Raw genomic sequence first — 16,363 nt, 5'->3', positions numbered from 1 at the left:
GATTAAAACTTATATTATCTTTTAAAGAATATTGCATTACTTTATAAAATTTACAGATAAGTTGATTTAAGAAAAACCTTTCATCTTCCGTTGATCGTTGATCAATTTTTATTTAAAACTAACACGGTTTTCAGGCGAAAGCAAATCATTTTAATCGATGATTAAAAACAGATTAATCCTAAATAAAAAATATTATTCGTTTGTAAATTGAACGTGAAAGTTGTTTTTTTTAGTAACGTCTACGCCCGTGAAGTAATATAACTATATATATACAGGTTACTATGCTACCGAACGCAGATTGTTTTCGTCGGTTTTCCCATGGGCGTCACACTGCCACGTCAGGTAGCCACGACAATAGGGCATTGTGCGGCGGGCGTGGCCCATTGTGAGGCCCGGCCAATAGCGGCGCCATGCTCAACAATAGCGCACCGAATTGGAATGCCGTCTCCGCTCTATTGTCGGATTGGCGTTGTTCACTTTTCCGCTTCAAATTTAGAACGGGAATGCGCATTTGGCGCTTATGTCATAGATAATCATATTCCTTTGTCTACCTCCAGAAATTTTATAATAATTTTGTATCTGTATCCTTGTAAAATATTAGTTCAAAATTCGAATAGAGAGCAAAATAATATTTTCTATCTAAATTAGACGCATAAAACATCATCTTATATTTAATTATTAATATAAAGGTAATTTTTAATTTTTCAAAAAATATACTCTCTATTGGTTTTAAGATTCAAAGTGCGTTTGGTAATTAATGATCGACATTTAAATGTTTTGTACTAACAATATTTCATAGTACAAATGATTAAAAAAAGAGTTATTTAAAAATATGATCTTATGATGTATTGTTTACATCATCTCTACTGATAGTATAGTTCTGGGTCATAGGCCATAGGTCTTCTATGTAGTGCCTAAAAAAGAAACTAAAAAATTCTCCCCGGCGGGGAATCGAACCCCGGTCTTCCGCGTGACAGGCGGGGATACTTACCACTATACTACCGAGGATTATGTATACTTTGGTGAAAGAATATAATATATTTCTAATCTTAAATTTTATATTACACTCATGTAATTATAAGTCAAATAAGAGTTAATGAGACGGCTATGCTCGGAATTTCGCTGCGAATCTGAATTAGAAATGAGAAGATTAACGGATCGCTGATGGCCATAAGTCCCGAAAGGTTCTCGAGGAATCCATAGACGTGGTATTAGTTGAATTGACGACATAATCAAAATCGCGGGAATTCTCTGGATGTATGCAACGCATGACCAGATATTGTGGCGTTCTTTGGAGGTGGCCTGTCTTCCAGTAGGCATTTATCAGTTGAAATAAATGAATGAAAAAATTTCATTAGATAAAACTCTAATATTAATAACAATAAAATTTAAATCCATGTAAGTGTTTTTCTAATAAATTTATGGAATATACAGACCTCATTAACAAAATAGTGAATAGATAAAGTAATTAGTAATGTTGATGGTAAAAATTTACTTGTTTTCTGGACAATAGAGGTACATCAAACAATGCTATGTATAAAAAAAACATGATACAATAAGCAACAGTAGTTAGAGAGGAATATACATAGGATATTAAATAATACGTAAATGGAATTTTTTTCAAGTGTGAAAGAATGTAAATGAATGTGGGATGTAAATATATTTATAATTCTAGGAGACATTGATTAGTGATAATTTATTTTCTTAGTTGACATCTAGAAATCAGAATACTATTTTTGCACATATATTGCATAAACTGTTTATTTAGTTATATAGAAGCTGTCCGCCGCCCGTTTCTCGTTGCTTAAAATATACAGGATGATCATACGTGAAAAAATTTGAAATAGCTTTTTTGCTGCAGTACAGCAAGTACTTGCTGCTGGTTGCTTCAGAAAAAAACCCTAATGATTTTATAATAAGAATAAGCTTTTTAGAAATTCGAAGCATCACATATTAAAATTAATTATTTTTTACTATCTCTTCACTCTTCAGACCTTTCAGACTTTGCTGCCGGAAGTTATTGGCTTGTCGCATTTTAGTAGTGTTTCAGAATGATCACTATATATAGGTTGATTGGAAATATGTGTGAAAGCTTTAAAGGTTTTTGCTGACGAATGAGTTATAGATTCTTTAAACCTTAGACTAGATAGACTTTTTAAACCTTCCACATCTTAAACCAATACCCTATAATTAGATAAATAATTATTTTAGGGAAGTAAAATCAATTTTTTTTAAACAGGGATAGAAATACAACATTCCATGAATATATCATTGAGTTAGCGAAGACAACTAACAGCTATAACCTCATCACCTTAACCTAATAAGTTTATTAGCAAGTTCTGAAGAATTAAAGTAGCAGGATCGAATCAAAAATTTGACGATTCTTAATATTATTATAATGCTACCACACGATAGACTTCTATAGCATGTGTTGATATATGTAGAATAAAATTTTTGGTAGATGCAAACTGTTGAAATCATATTTTGTAACAGAAAGTCAGTGTACGGTAAGAACTAACGCTAGTATTTTTACAGATTTCGTGAATTTGAGAGGGTAGGACGTTGAAACAGTCAGCAGGTCGTTTATTCTGTAACTAAGCCCGTGGATTCATTTTACAGCCTTAATTCGAAATTTACATACATTTATTGGCAGGCCATCGAGCTCTTTTATCGCCTCGGCTTGGCCTTACACTCATTAGATGGTAAAATTAAAAATGAAAATCTTTCCCAAATTAAGCAGTCCGTGACGATTTTATTTATCACGTGAAATCATGTACACTTTAATTTAAAGCCTTCGATTATCAACTATTTTAATATTCACGAAGCATTTAACTGCGTGTTCACGTTGTTTTTATCGCGGCATTATACACTCAATGCCCAAGTCCGCGAGATTACCGAACTTGATATATTACACGGTTTATAATTACATAAGCGATTCAACTGGGATACTAAAAGCGGTCGGTCATTAAGAGCCGCACGTTGGCCGGATGCTGTGGACAGGTGTGGCTGACTGACCGTCGGCACAATTAGCGACGTGAAACGCATCGCGTGTGTGACTGCACTTGTGACGTCACGAGAGCGTACATAGTTCTTTCGCGTTAAGAATTCAGTGAAACATCATTGTTCGTCCGATCAAACTTATAGTTGGACACAATCGTTACATTCGAATAGATGTTTCGTCATTGTTTATAATTTGTAACGAATAAATTAGTTACTGGATACGCTTAGGTCAACGGACAACTACAGTTTTTCACTACATTCTTAACGCGAACGAGGTATAGTGCTCTTAGCGCCTGCTCTAACAGTATTCAACTATAGTTATGCGTGCAGGTAAGAATCTTAATAGCGACGGTTCAATGACTGTATCTGTTTGTATACATTACCATAGATATTTAAATTTATGTATAATAATAGGTAGAAAACTTAATAAGATACCAAAATCAGGCGTTGGTCAATCGCTAGAAAATAATAGAAAATTCATATTTTTTGTTCCATTATGATTGTCTTATTCTCAATTGTATTAGAAGTCTCTGAGAAAAGCTTATGTCCAGTAGCGAACGTCTCTTAACGATGATGATTTTCGTTTCGTCGATGTATAATAAAAATACGATGTAATTAACATTGTGAACGAAATTGTCAATGATAAGGCCGTCGGAAATTACTAGATAAAGGCCGTTTCTAAACGGTCTTATTCGAAGTGTACATGTCTAGCAATAGACTTCTTTCGGCTGAAATATTGATAAACATGTATAAATATTTTTTACGTTCTAAATATGTGCATTATACGAATCTAATAATATTTTCTTATTCATAAATTGTAGTCTAGATCTATTGGTACCTTATCTAAATCTACTATCTATCTAGATCTATTAGTTTAAATATAGTAGTAGTAAAGAATATTAGAGCAACCCGACAAAATGAACAAAACCTTACATTAAATTTAACATAGTATATTGAACGAAAATCAACCTCGGAAAAAGTAAAATTAATTCAGACACATTCTTAAATCCTCTCTGCGTATGAATTCTTTAGTATTTTTAATTATTACTCTTAATATTTGCATACGTTTGTATACAAGATATGTAAATATCATGAGAATCAGAAACGAAATGTATTGAATACCCGCTTTAAGATAATGTCGTGTCGAATACACTAAAAGCGTTCGCTCATTAAGCGGAGGACCGGATGCCGGCGACAGGTGTCGCTGCCTGTCCGACGGCGACAAATAACCGCGCAATAGGCCGTCGTGCGCGAATGTACCAACAATGATTTTGCAACACGACTGTACTTATGTATTCGCTAAGCCCCTTGCTTAGTATAATACAAGGAAATGTTATTATATAATAAATGTATTGTAAAAATATTACGCTGTTCAATGGGGATGGACTTTCTCACGAACTTGAATTCGGTTTTATTTGTCTCTCTATTGTTGAATAAAAAAATACTTATACACAATTCCCCCTGTTACTTTCTATATTTATTTTATAATTTCTTTTGTGTTTTATGTTATACTAACAGAATACACGATTTATCTCAAGCAAATAAATAACGACATCTACCGGCAAAGATAACAAAATTGTAAATAACATATTAATACCAAAACGTATGAGTTGTATTTTAGAACGACTCATTTGAAATTGAAAGCTTTTATAGAAAAGGCTGTTATTCTATTGATTACATTAAAAAACAGATTTCTCAATGCTTTTTTAAGTTTCACCATCATTTGATTGTCTGTGAGATTCTTTTCTGTTATATTTTTAGCGGCAATCAAAGCTTAAATTAATACTATCAATCCCCGTAATACAGGATGATGGGAAATAGATGAAAAAGCTTTGAAACTAAAAACGTGAATGTGTAGCTTTATTTTTAGCAAAAAACTTTAATGCTTTACACCTATTTCCAATCAACATTTATAAAATGATTACTTTAATATATGTAACATTGATAAACTTTTTCTATTGCAATGCGATAGGCCAGTTGCTTCTGGCAGTACAGCAGGGATAGAAATTTAACAATAATTAATTTTAATATGCAGTAACGGATTACTCGGAATTTCGGAATTTCAAAAACGCTTTTTCTATATATGTATGTATTAATCGTTCCTTGTGTTATGTATTATTTCTAAGTCCATTGTTTTTTGAAATGTATGTACCATAAACTAATTGAAAGCAAATGTAGTATACATTCCTGTTAAACCTTTTACACTTATAACTAATTAGCATGTACTTTTATCATATGTGCCTTAGAAAGGTATAAATAATAGTGAACTGGTGATGTGATGGACTGGCAGTAAAGCAATAATTCATCAAAATTATTAGTAAATATTTTTCGTGTAGTTATTTCTTTCTATGAAAAACATAATAACCAGAAATGTAGTTTAGGAAAGTGCAGGCTGCACTTTGCTAGTTTCAATCAGGAAAGCGCAAAGTAAACAATCTTGTAAAATTGTCTTCAGCGCTATACAAACATTACTTGCGAATCTACATACGTATTATGTTGCTTTAGATTTGTTTCGTTTCAAATAAACTTGTACTTCGCACACGTGAACAATTTGTAAACCAACCTCAACCATTCTTACATGAACCACTTCGTCTCTTCCATCAGCGCCGGCACAGTACAACGAAGGGTTGTTTAATGCACTATCAGAGACCTTTCTTGGATGGACAATATGTAACTGTTTTAAGGAAACATAAATATATATTATTCACATTGTGTCAACCTTATTTTAAGAAACATAAAGTTAAATTTCGTCTGGCAAGATCTATGTGTGAGGTTGTACGAAAATTTGCGGTGTAGATATGTGTGGTGCCACCCACCCCATACCACCCTCTCCTGACGCCCCCAGAGCATCGTCTTGGAAATGTTTAGTCTCGCCTCTATAGACATTTTGTTTGTCCCTTATTCTTGCTTCGGTGCTTTCAAGCGAAATAGATAGGTACCGTTTTTGTATGAAAATGTGGTTGGCTTTCTTTTCATTGTATTTGAATGAATGTAAACATTGCTTTGAGTCAAGGACTTTGTATTTACGTTCAATACATAAAGGCAACAAAGGATATCGTTCAAAAGGTATTTACGAATAGACTAGAAAGATCTATTTAACTCGCGACAGAATTAAACTGTTCTCTTTTTATTTAATACGTTCAGATTCGTGTATATATATATATATTTATATTTATATATATATATATATATATGTATATATATATATTTATATATATATATATATATATATATATATATATATATTGTGTTTCGATGTAATTTTCATAATTGTTTTAAATTAATAATCTGCTTTAATTAGCCTATTTTTATTTCCATATTATAATGAAAGAAATTGTCTTGAGTGTAACTCCGTTTATATCTTTCGGTTACAAGTACAATAAAGAGCATTAAATTAAATTAACGCCACATTCATTTCTAAGAAGTAGATTTCTACTTTTTTCAAGATCTTTTTGTAAGTCAAGGAATAGGTTCGAGTTCACAAAACACCGAAAGCGCCTAGACGCCTGTACTACAGTCGTGGGTGCGGTATTTTGAAGACACACATGTTTCTATAAAGTATTTTGAACTATAATATCTGTGATGTATAATGTGCTGTCATCTGTGAAGCGTATAGGTTTTATTCATAGGTTCATTTTGAAAAGATAACAACGACTAGAATCCGCAGACGCCGCGGTCGTTGGTACTCCAGGGAGGGGGGAGGCCCCTCCCTTTTTCGACGCACGAATTTATAACGACGACGACGTTGGAGTAACTGTGCGCAAGGACATAAGAAGACTTCACCTTCGGCCTTACTAGAAATACTTAGCCTTCCGATATAAAGATACCCGCGAGGACAAGTCCTACGTCTCGTTCTATTGCTTAAAAGCGAACTAAAAAAAAGGCCTCATACACTTATGACATACATCATATTAAGACAAACGGTAGATCGTAGGAACAACAAAATGTAAAGAATAGGGGGAAGACCTAATAAATAGAAAAAAAAGGCAATGGTAGAGAGACATAGAAGAAGACGAAGGAGGCCGTCAATGTAAGAAGGGCCCATATACAAAATAAACGCTTAAGTATTATGTATACTAAGCAATAATTTTTATAAAAGTAATAAAAACACGAGTCTGCTGTTACTTGTTTAGTATTGTTGGTTGAATGTAGTGTAATGTTAGTTAAAATATAAGGATACGAAATAAAAAAGATTTTTTATTTTACTTTATTTTCATTACATTACTGGTCAAAAGCTGTACATAAGTATGACTTACTGCACAAATGAAGATGTATCAAGAGAGTAAATATATAGATAGGGATATATAAAAATTTATATACCACAATAACGCGCATGCAAAACAATAACCCAAAAAAAAATTAAAATGAAGACAAAACACTACACTCAAAAAGAACATGAGAAAAACTATTAATTAGTTAAAATGTATCTGAAGTTATTGATGTATGTCGCAGTAGTTTGAAATGATTAAGTGAACATAATCACCAAGCGGACATTTTTAATTATGACCATGTCGATCGTTCCATCTTGATCAGTGAAAGGAACAATGTGTTTAAAGCCAAAAGCAATTATAAAGTTTGTTTAATTCAAATAAGTTACTAAAGAATCTTAATAAGCATTAAGTATTCAGTACAAATCATATTCGAAAGGCAACATATACATCGATGTTATTTTTTTTAATCTGAGGCCGAAATAAGAAGAATGTTTCTGGTTAATGTGTTCTTAGTAACAAGGTTTAAAATTCTGGGAAGAATCAAAGATGTATCGATTGTGAGGTTCGATTGCGTGAGAAGTTTTTCGCTTCCGACATTGCAACCGACACGTCTTATCGTGAAGTTCTTGTACTGTGTCACGCAAACATGATTAATTAATTGTACCTATATTCTATTCACCTCACAGAGTTAATATATACATATAAATTTGATCAACAATAACGAAGTAAGGATTTGTAGACATGTGAGAAAAATTTCTCTACATCAATCGTTTGAAGGTGTGAACACGTTTTCTTGTTCTTGTTTTTATTTTCGAAAAGTGGAAATTAATACTTAACGTATAATTTAGCGTGTTTTTGTATTATTTTCTGTTTAATTAGTGACCAAGTGCGCTTCTTGGGAAGGCGTGCAAGTCCATCAGAAAACATGTATATACTTTTAGAATGATAAAATAATAAATTTTTCTTTATAATCCACACACTTATAAAAATGTGTACGTATATTGTTAGTTGCGTAGTAAAGGTATTTCTTGATTTCTTTACCGTTGTTCGTGTTTGGGGTAAACCTAATTTTAAGTAAGTAAGCTCAAATTTCCTATGGGAGGCTCGGCTCGAGCCGTTACGCAGAGTTAGTACTAGATTTTTGAGGCAATTTCATGTACAAGATGATTGGTTATATGTGTATTAGCTTTAATGAGCTGAATGTATAGCTTTTAAAGGCTGTTTTTTTAAATATTTATTTAAAAAGCTTTTTAACCAATATCTAATGACCTTTTCCAATCCATGAAGTACATACTCTAATATGTAAAATATTTTTTTTCATTTATTTTTTCAATTGGAATACGGCAGATCAATAACTCCTGGCAGTATAGTCTGAAGAAATAGATAGTATACCATAATTAATTGTAATAATCAGAATTTTGAAAACACTTATTTTCATTACTTTATTTATTATTTTTGAAATATTTAATTTTTGGATGGGTTGTACCATACATTCACCCCTTGGAGGCTTTTATACATAACTAATCATCCTGTACAACTCACAAAATGTGCGAACCTTTAACAACATACTACCAATGCTCGAAATGGCAGGATATCTACATGTAAATGAAAATGAAACAAAAAAACAAATTAATTAACTCAACGAGCATACTGATGAATGTATTAGCAAATATAAATAAAGCGCTGTATTTAACAAAAGACGTTTGTGTGTCGAAAAAGTAAAAAGACCAAAATACCCTCACATAGGACATAGCAAAGAGGACAGGCACACAGGGGGAGACAAGAGGGCCAAAAAGTAAAAAGTGGAAGGAAAGAGCTCGGAGGAAGAGAGCAGTCGGGTCTTTGTGTGACACCCTCCTAAAGTACCGTCCACAAATAAGATACATTTAATACCTCATAAAATTTTTATTATTTTATATTAAAAATCTATAATAGCAGCATTTACTCAAGTTTCTATTTATTTAGTAACATAATTTTTAATTTATGATCTCTATGTCTATATGTTTTAAAAAATAAAGACTAATGTTCACTTAGCTTATGACACTTAAAAAATTCTCAATAAATAGGAAGTTGTGACCTTCCGTATTTCAGACATTCGTTCGAAATGCTTACTGCCAGTTGGTATTATGAACACGCGTTTCTTATTTTCATAAGCGAACAGACTATAGTCGTAGGAGTCATATAAGTGCCTTAAGTTATTTCATCACTCAAGGCGTAAATAGATTTTTAATGTACTTCTATGCATCATCATCATAATTATTTTAGCTGTTAAACGTCATTAAGACATTAGGTTTAATTTCCCCCAGAGACTTCTAATAGAATAGGTTGGAAGTGGCCAGTATCAATCGTAAGCGCAAGATGTTTACCTATAAGTTGCGTTCGCCAGTCCGTGGTCTTCTTTTCAGAACTTAAACAAAATCCAAAAGTTCTAGCGGGCATCTTTTGTGCTATGTAGCCCACGCATTATTTCTACAAATTACCGATTCGTTGGGTTATATCAGTAACCTTTTTCAATGCACTACAGTTAGAAGTGTATAGAAATGTCTTTGCATACAAATGTATAAAGAAAGATACAAAAACCGGAAACTTTCTTGTAGTTGGTTATGTAAAATGACTATATAAAAAATAAATATTTAACAGTTGTAAATATAACACTTGAAATTAAAGACAATAGGACTAAATATTAGATTAAAAAATATGAGTAAGGAAGTTACGGAGAGAGGAAAAATTATTTCCAAAATCGATAATTGAGAAAGAAAGAAATGAAAAAATATTAAGTTTCCATGCATGTGGTAAAAATTTAACCAAAAAAAAAACTCGTGTGAACGAAATATCACATGTAAAGCATTCCAGAAGATAACATTAGCCCATAAAAAATTTGGTTTTACAGATCTGCAGCCAGGTGTTTTACTTTACTTTATGATTAAAAATAAAAGGAAATTAAATGTGTTTTTTTCCTGTCTGTACTTTACAGATACAACTTTGTAAAGCTTGTCGGTGGGGAGGTGAAATTAAGAGACACTTTGTGTCGATTCATAAAAGAATGTAGGGATATGTGGATATACATTGACGAATCTTTTTGGCGTTTTTTTAAGTTTAATCTGTATTAATTCAAAGGGAAAGAAAGCTAATGGTAAGATCGTTTTATGGCAGTTAATTATAGCGATATTTTACTTTAGATTAGACATTACGAGGGTTCGCTTTTTAATTAAGAAAGATGACTTTTTCAATTTTATTTCATTTATAAAATGTTTTGCACAAAGTAGTCTAGAGGTCGCTAAACGATAGAGGTCTAATCCTGGACATGTTTTATTTTCTTTATGGTATCATAAATGTGAAATTACACTGCGGGGAGCGTCAAAGAAATCAGTACTAACGCCGTATTTGACACACGCCTTGCTCGTATTAAGCTCGCAACTTATTCACAATTGATAAGAATGTCGTGAATGTTAAAATCAGCTAATTAAGATATGTTCCTATTTAATACATTATCTTCATTTAAAAACAGCCCGTCAAGTTTATTCTGGATTAGACTTCGGTCTTATGTTAGTCCCCTCAAAAGACAGTCACTTTTTGGGGTCCAGCTGTCTCGATGTGAGTCAGTCTAGCCAAGTAGATCTTATTTGGTCATCGTGGAGAACAACGGGAGAATATAGTCGTAAGTAACATTAAGTTGATGTAAAATGAAATATCTTATATGAGCACGTAGCTTAAAGCACAAGCAGCACTGAAACCCTTTACACTTTTTATTAAACATTTGCACTCAGAGACTATTTTCACATGTCCTTCTAATAAATCAATAATGAGATATATATTTTATCATGAAAAATATTGGATATCTTTTTAGTTAAAAAAATAAAACTATGATTATAAAATATCTTAGCGCTGATCTTAAGTAGACCAAAGATATAAATGAACAAATGAATTAATAAATGTGTATTGTGTACTACAGTTTGGTATCATAAAAAGATTTAGGAGTACACGTTTAAAACAAGTAAGAATAATCTTTAATCTAAAATCTCATATATTTATTTACAAGTGATATCATATACGTATCATAAATCGGGTTTTTTTTTGAGAAAAAAAATAATATTGTACGTAGAAATGTTATAAGAAAAATGAAACAATTTTTATTTAGACTCGCGCAAACGAGCCGAACATCGTAAATCATAACCACTGCATTTTTACGTAACCTCGATAACTACGTGCATGATAGACTAAAGCGGTACGGGGTGGGCAGAAACGCAAATTATAGTAATTTACGACCAATTAGCATCGGAGTTAGGGCACTAAGCCGCCCTAATGGCCTATGTATGCTGGCTGCGGTTTATTTATTAGCAGAATTATTATTTATTATGTTATTTTCGATGGTACCGCTTGCTGTTTGACATAATAATGGCATAATGTCGGTCGCCACGTTGCGATTGTTAATTAAGACGTGAATAAGTATTTCATAGCTACTATTTCCGGGCTTAATGGTATTTTATTTTTAGTCGTAATTATTTTATGACTTAATAAATTTCAATTCATTTATAAGTAACAGATAGAACTAAATTTATTTATCAAAATAATACTTTTATCCTTATGTAAGGGAATAATTAAATCATAAAAAATTAAAATACGATACTTTTAAAATATTACCTAAAAGTGATCCCTCCCCGGCGGGGAATCGAACCCCGGTCTCCCGCGTGACAGGCGGGGATACTTACCACTATACTACCGAGGACTGCGTGCCAAGAGACCAAAATAATATTCAATTATCGCAAGTCTGTGATAAAGTACAATACAGAATTATGTTTTCATTTTTTAATTGTTTGAAATCGAGTATATCTAAACCTCTGCTAAAACTATCATAAGTGATTCCGGGTATATATATATTTATATATGTATATTTGTTGTACATTGCCGACAACTATAAGCTTCTCCAGATTTTCCGAGCTCTTTTGAACTTTCGGAACAGTTACCCGAAATAGCGATCTAGTATTCTTATTGGACTACGATTTACGGTCTTCTTTCTTTGCATATTGAATTAGTGCTCTTGATATTTATTTATGTGATGTTGATTATTTCTCATTATATGATACAAATACTCTAGTTTCCGTATTTATATTCACTTTATTAGTGTGCCGTAAATGGACGTGTAGTTATTTCTTTTAGCATCATTGTTTCATTCGTAGGATGTCCAATGCTGGACATAAGCCTACTCATAAGTTTCGTATAGGTCCAATTGGAAGTGACCTGAATCAGTATTCAAACGACCCTAATAAGATAGCCCGTCCACCTTGTGGGTGGACATGCTACAACTTTATCCTTTTTCAGTATTAGATATTGAAAAAAGATAACACCGTACATCATTTATAATGTTACTTTAACTTAACAAGCGGTGCTTAGTGTAGTATTTTGTAGGAAGATAGAGGACTGTTGGTAGGCATAGGCCGACTCCAAATATCGCCAGGACAATCAGTCTTGCGCTGCTCGCACTCTGCGATTTCCCGTGATCTTAGCTATGTCGTCGGTTCATCTAAAGGAGGTTACCCACGGCTTGTGATTACCACTCGAAAACCTTTCGGCTCCAATGGCTGTTGGTAAAACGAGCGATGTATTCTGACCATTACCACTTCAGATGAGTAATTCTTTGACGATCGTCGGTGATCTTGGTTCTTCATGCTTCTATCTCGGAGCGACGCCATTGATTATTTTGAAATAAATATTGTTATTGTATCAATACTTTTTAATCGTTAAGTATACTTATTCATTTAAAGTAGTAAAAGTATGAAGGGTTATGTTAGTTTAAAGTGGCGCTCGGTATTCATTGTAATAGAAAAGAGACGCTTCGTCGGCGAGCCGCATGCCTCGGCAGTCAAGCGTTCGGAAGCCCCGATGCATCAAAGTGCACGGGCGTCCGATCGGAATCGCTGCTACCGTAAATAAGGGCAGTATCAAACGAATGAAGACTATTTCAGCGAACAGAAGATTTATTCACTTTGTCATTTATACACAGAGTGTATATACAGACTGATTGGTTAAAGATATGTTGTCAATTAATGTCTGGTGTGTTCGATACCTATAAAAAAATCAATAGTCTCAGAAACAGCAAATCACATAATGATAGTAAAGTATAAAAAAAGTTTTCAAAATCGGCCTTACGTCATATTATAATTATTTTTGTTTACTTTCTTAACTATCAGACTATACTGCCACAAGTTATTGAACTGTTGTATTCAATAGAAGGAAAATATTTATGTAACATATTACAGCGATCTCTTTATAGAGTTAGATTGTAAACGGGTAGAAAAACTTTAAAGTTTTTTTGCTGACGATTCAAATATATATATATTCACCTCTATAAACCTTTAATACAAATAACCAATCAACCTGTTTACCTGATTGATATTTACAGTGTAGTTGTATCTTTAAATTTGATAAGGTAAAGAGAGTTTTGCAGCAAATTAGTTCGCTACTCTTTTACCAATCAATCTTGTCAAAAACGAAGCCGGAACGTTTATTACAAGTGAGGCTTACTCCCGATAATACTAGATAGATACATTGCTGGACTTTCTTCTGGCATTTCCTCTCCTAGTTGATGCTTTTTAAAGTAGTAGTAAAGTTATTTGTCAGATAATAGTAATTGTCCAAATCGACCGATTTTTGGCGCTTTTGTGCTGGAATGCTAAGCGGATATTATGGACGAATCAGACCAAGTTAAGATCCCCTCGTGGGAGACCTTAATCGTAGTCGATCCAAGCTGCCTTCGCCGATGCGAGATATTAGCTTGGCGGCGCCCCAGTCCGGTGAAATAATTGTATGTAGTGGCCCAAGCCGAGGATTCACTAAGAGACTCCGAGCTTCACTACTTTAAAAGAGGTCTAAGTGTAGGCGCCTGCTATGCCCTGACGCCTCGAATACGCGAAATCTGCAAGTGCCATTCGGGCAGCAGTGAGAAACCGATCCAAATAAGCAAAATAGTAATGATTGTTCTTATATCATCATCATATCAGCATCATATCTTAAGACATATTCTCATATCTTTAAGAGCATAAACAATTAACTGAAAAGTATTTTAGAAACATAAAACTTATACAGGACAAAAATGTCGGTGAGCGTCTGGACTGTATTAATGGATTAAATAAATAAAAATGATAAGGGTAATTTATTTATTATTTAAAAAAACTAGGTAACAGTAAAATAATATGTAACAATAGACTGACAGAACAAACGAACAAACCTCGCGACACAAGCTGTCAATATAAAAAGTGTAAAAAACAAATAAAAGTATGAAGAGGTTTTAAATGATCCTTTCAGTCACAAACACATTTACGATAATGTTCGGTCATCGATTCGTGCTTTATGTTTATCGGTAACCTGACATTGGACCCACATGTGCAAGACCGAAGTAACATATTTTATAATAGCAAAAAAAACTAATTATGAACTATTTAAATATAATATTTAACGTATTTCTTCTCCAAAATATTATTTTAGTTTTGTCTATTGACCAACTTCAGTCGGTCAAAAATCCTTTTAAATAGCGTCCGAAAGCGATCTTTTTATAAATTTTATTGTTAGTCCGAGTATACGATAAAATGATTAACATATATTTAACTACAAGACTACAACTTGATTGCATCATCTCTCAAATCAAAAAATAAATTTAGAAATAGATAGCATTTTATAGTTATACGGTATTATAAACTAGAAAATTTTATTAATAAAAATTAAGGAGTAATGCATTTTATACATGTTATCGCGAACAATCAATAGTAAATTTAGTGACTTAAATTATTTCACAAAACAAGTTCACACTCTGCTACAAAAAATAGCACAATATGTTTTGACCGACGTTTCTCAACCTGAGTCCGCACTTGAGGTTCCCTTGAAAGCCGATCCAGTCTCTTACGCATAATAACAACGTCTCCGTTATAATTAATATCCTTCAAGCACACAATAAGATCTGACTTTGACACTGGCATCCGTTTTATGTCTGACTTATGGCGAACAAAGTCAATTGTCTGAGCTAAATCTGGTCTGAAATAAGGCAAAAACTGATCGATGCTGACTTTGTTGCGAGCGATAATATTTTATCCTATGCTCATATTCATTTAATAAAGAACTTGATTGTCCTGTTGAGAATGTTTTTTGTGCGTTCAACAACAAAGACGTACTGCAAGTGATTCGAAAAAATAGCTTTGCTTTGTGTTATTTCGTATTACAAATTTAAAACATTAACAATGATTGTGAACGATTTGAGTTTTAAAAAAATTGGCACAGTAATCGATTTAAGTCTGATTGAAGTCTGACGTATAATATTCGAAATGACTTTGATGTATTATCAATTTAAGAAAGTAGTGACATGACAAAATGTTTTTTCATTTTCTTTTATTATTAGTAAGCGACAAATTGAGTGTACGTTCACCTGACCGTACAGATTTTTATTTCATAAAATCTGGTACACATAACATAGTTTTTTTAATATTTTTATTGGATTTGTAATTTCGTAATATGGTAATTATGCGTATTTAGTATATACGTCTTCTTATTACGTAATAAAATGACAAAACTGAAATTTTTAATATTTATTTATACTATCTGACTTTTTGGTTCATATTACATGTTCATGCAAGATCTGATTGCTATTCGTCATTAATAACTACTATGCAATTAGGCTAATTAAAAAAAAAATCTTTCTTTAAATTTAGCAATGTTTTCAAAGCTGAAAGGAATCAATTTTTATCAGGGAAAATTAATAAAGTCATTTAAATATACAAGTTAATGTTAAAACAATAATGTAAAGTGTATTAAAATCCTGAGATTTACCGGAGAGCTAGATGCGAATGTAACATTGATTTCCCACACTACAACAGGCCTATGTTAAGGCTAAAACATGCTGGTACTCGTAATTCAAGGCAAGACATGCGCGACTTTCTTAAATTGTTGGTGACTTCTCACGACACTGCCTATGCTAAACTTTCAGTTTCCCATGTTTTTCTTTTATAATACACGTCATTGCTTATATGGTTTCCATATCTAAAAACAACATTTTATCGTTTAATTTTAATTAAGAACATAGTCAGATTATGATATTTATAATTCTATTAACAAACATTGTAAATTCAAAATTTTTACGAATGTTCGTTTTTTATATTGAAGTCATC

General features: G+C 32.5%; 2 non-coding genes across 2 annotated transcripts; both read right to left on the bottom strand.

Annotated features, from left to right (window-relative positions):
- Positions 1–936: 936 nt before the first annotated feature.
- TRNAD-GUC (transfer RNA aspartic acid (anticodon GUC)) lies at positions 937–1,008 on the bottom strand. Its single transcript has one exon. It is a non-coding gene; the product is annotated as a tRNA-Asp (tRNA).
- A 10,857-nt stretch (positions 1,009–11,865) lies between these two features.
- On the bottom strand, positions 11,866–11,937 carry TRNAD-GUC (transfer RNA aspartic acid (anticodon GUC)). The gene has a single exon. It is a non-coding gene; the product is annotated as a tRNA-Asp (tRNA).
- Between the last annotated feature and the right edge of the window lie 4,426 nt (positions 11,938–16,363).

The sequence above is a fragment of the Battus philenor genome, unplaced genomic scaffold, assembly GCF_028537555.1.
Source record: "Battus philenor isolate CCGP_79_NKW_IND1 unplaced genomic scaffold, ilBatPhil1.0.hap1 SCAF_22, whole genome shotgun sequence".
Taxonomy (NCBI): domain Eukaryota; kingdom Metazoa; phylum Arthropoda; class Insecta; order Lepidoptera; family Papilionidae; genus Battus; species Battus philenor.
This window is presented reverse-complemented; position numbering and strand designations above follow the sequence as displayed.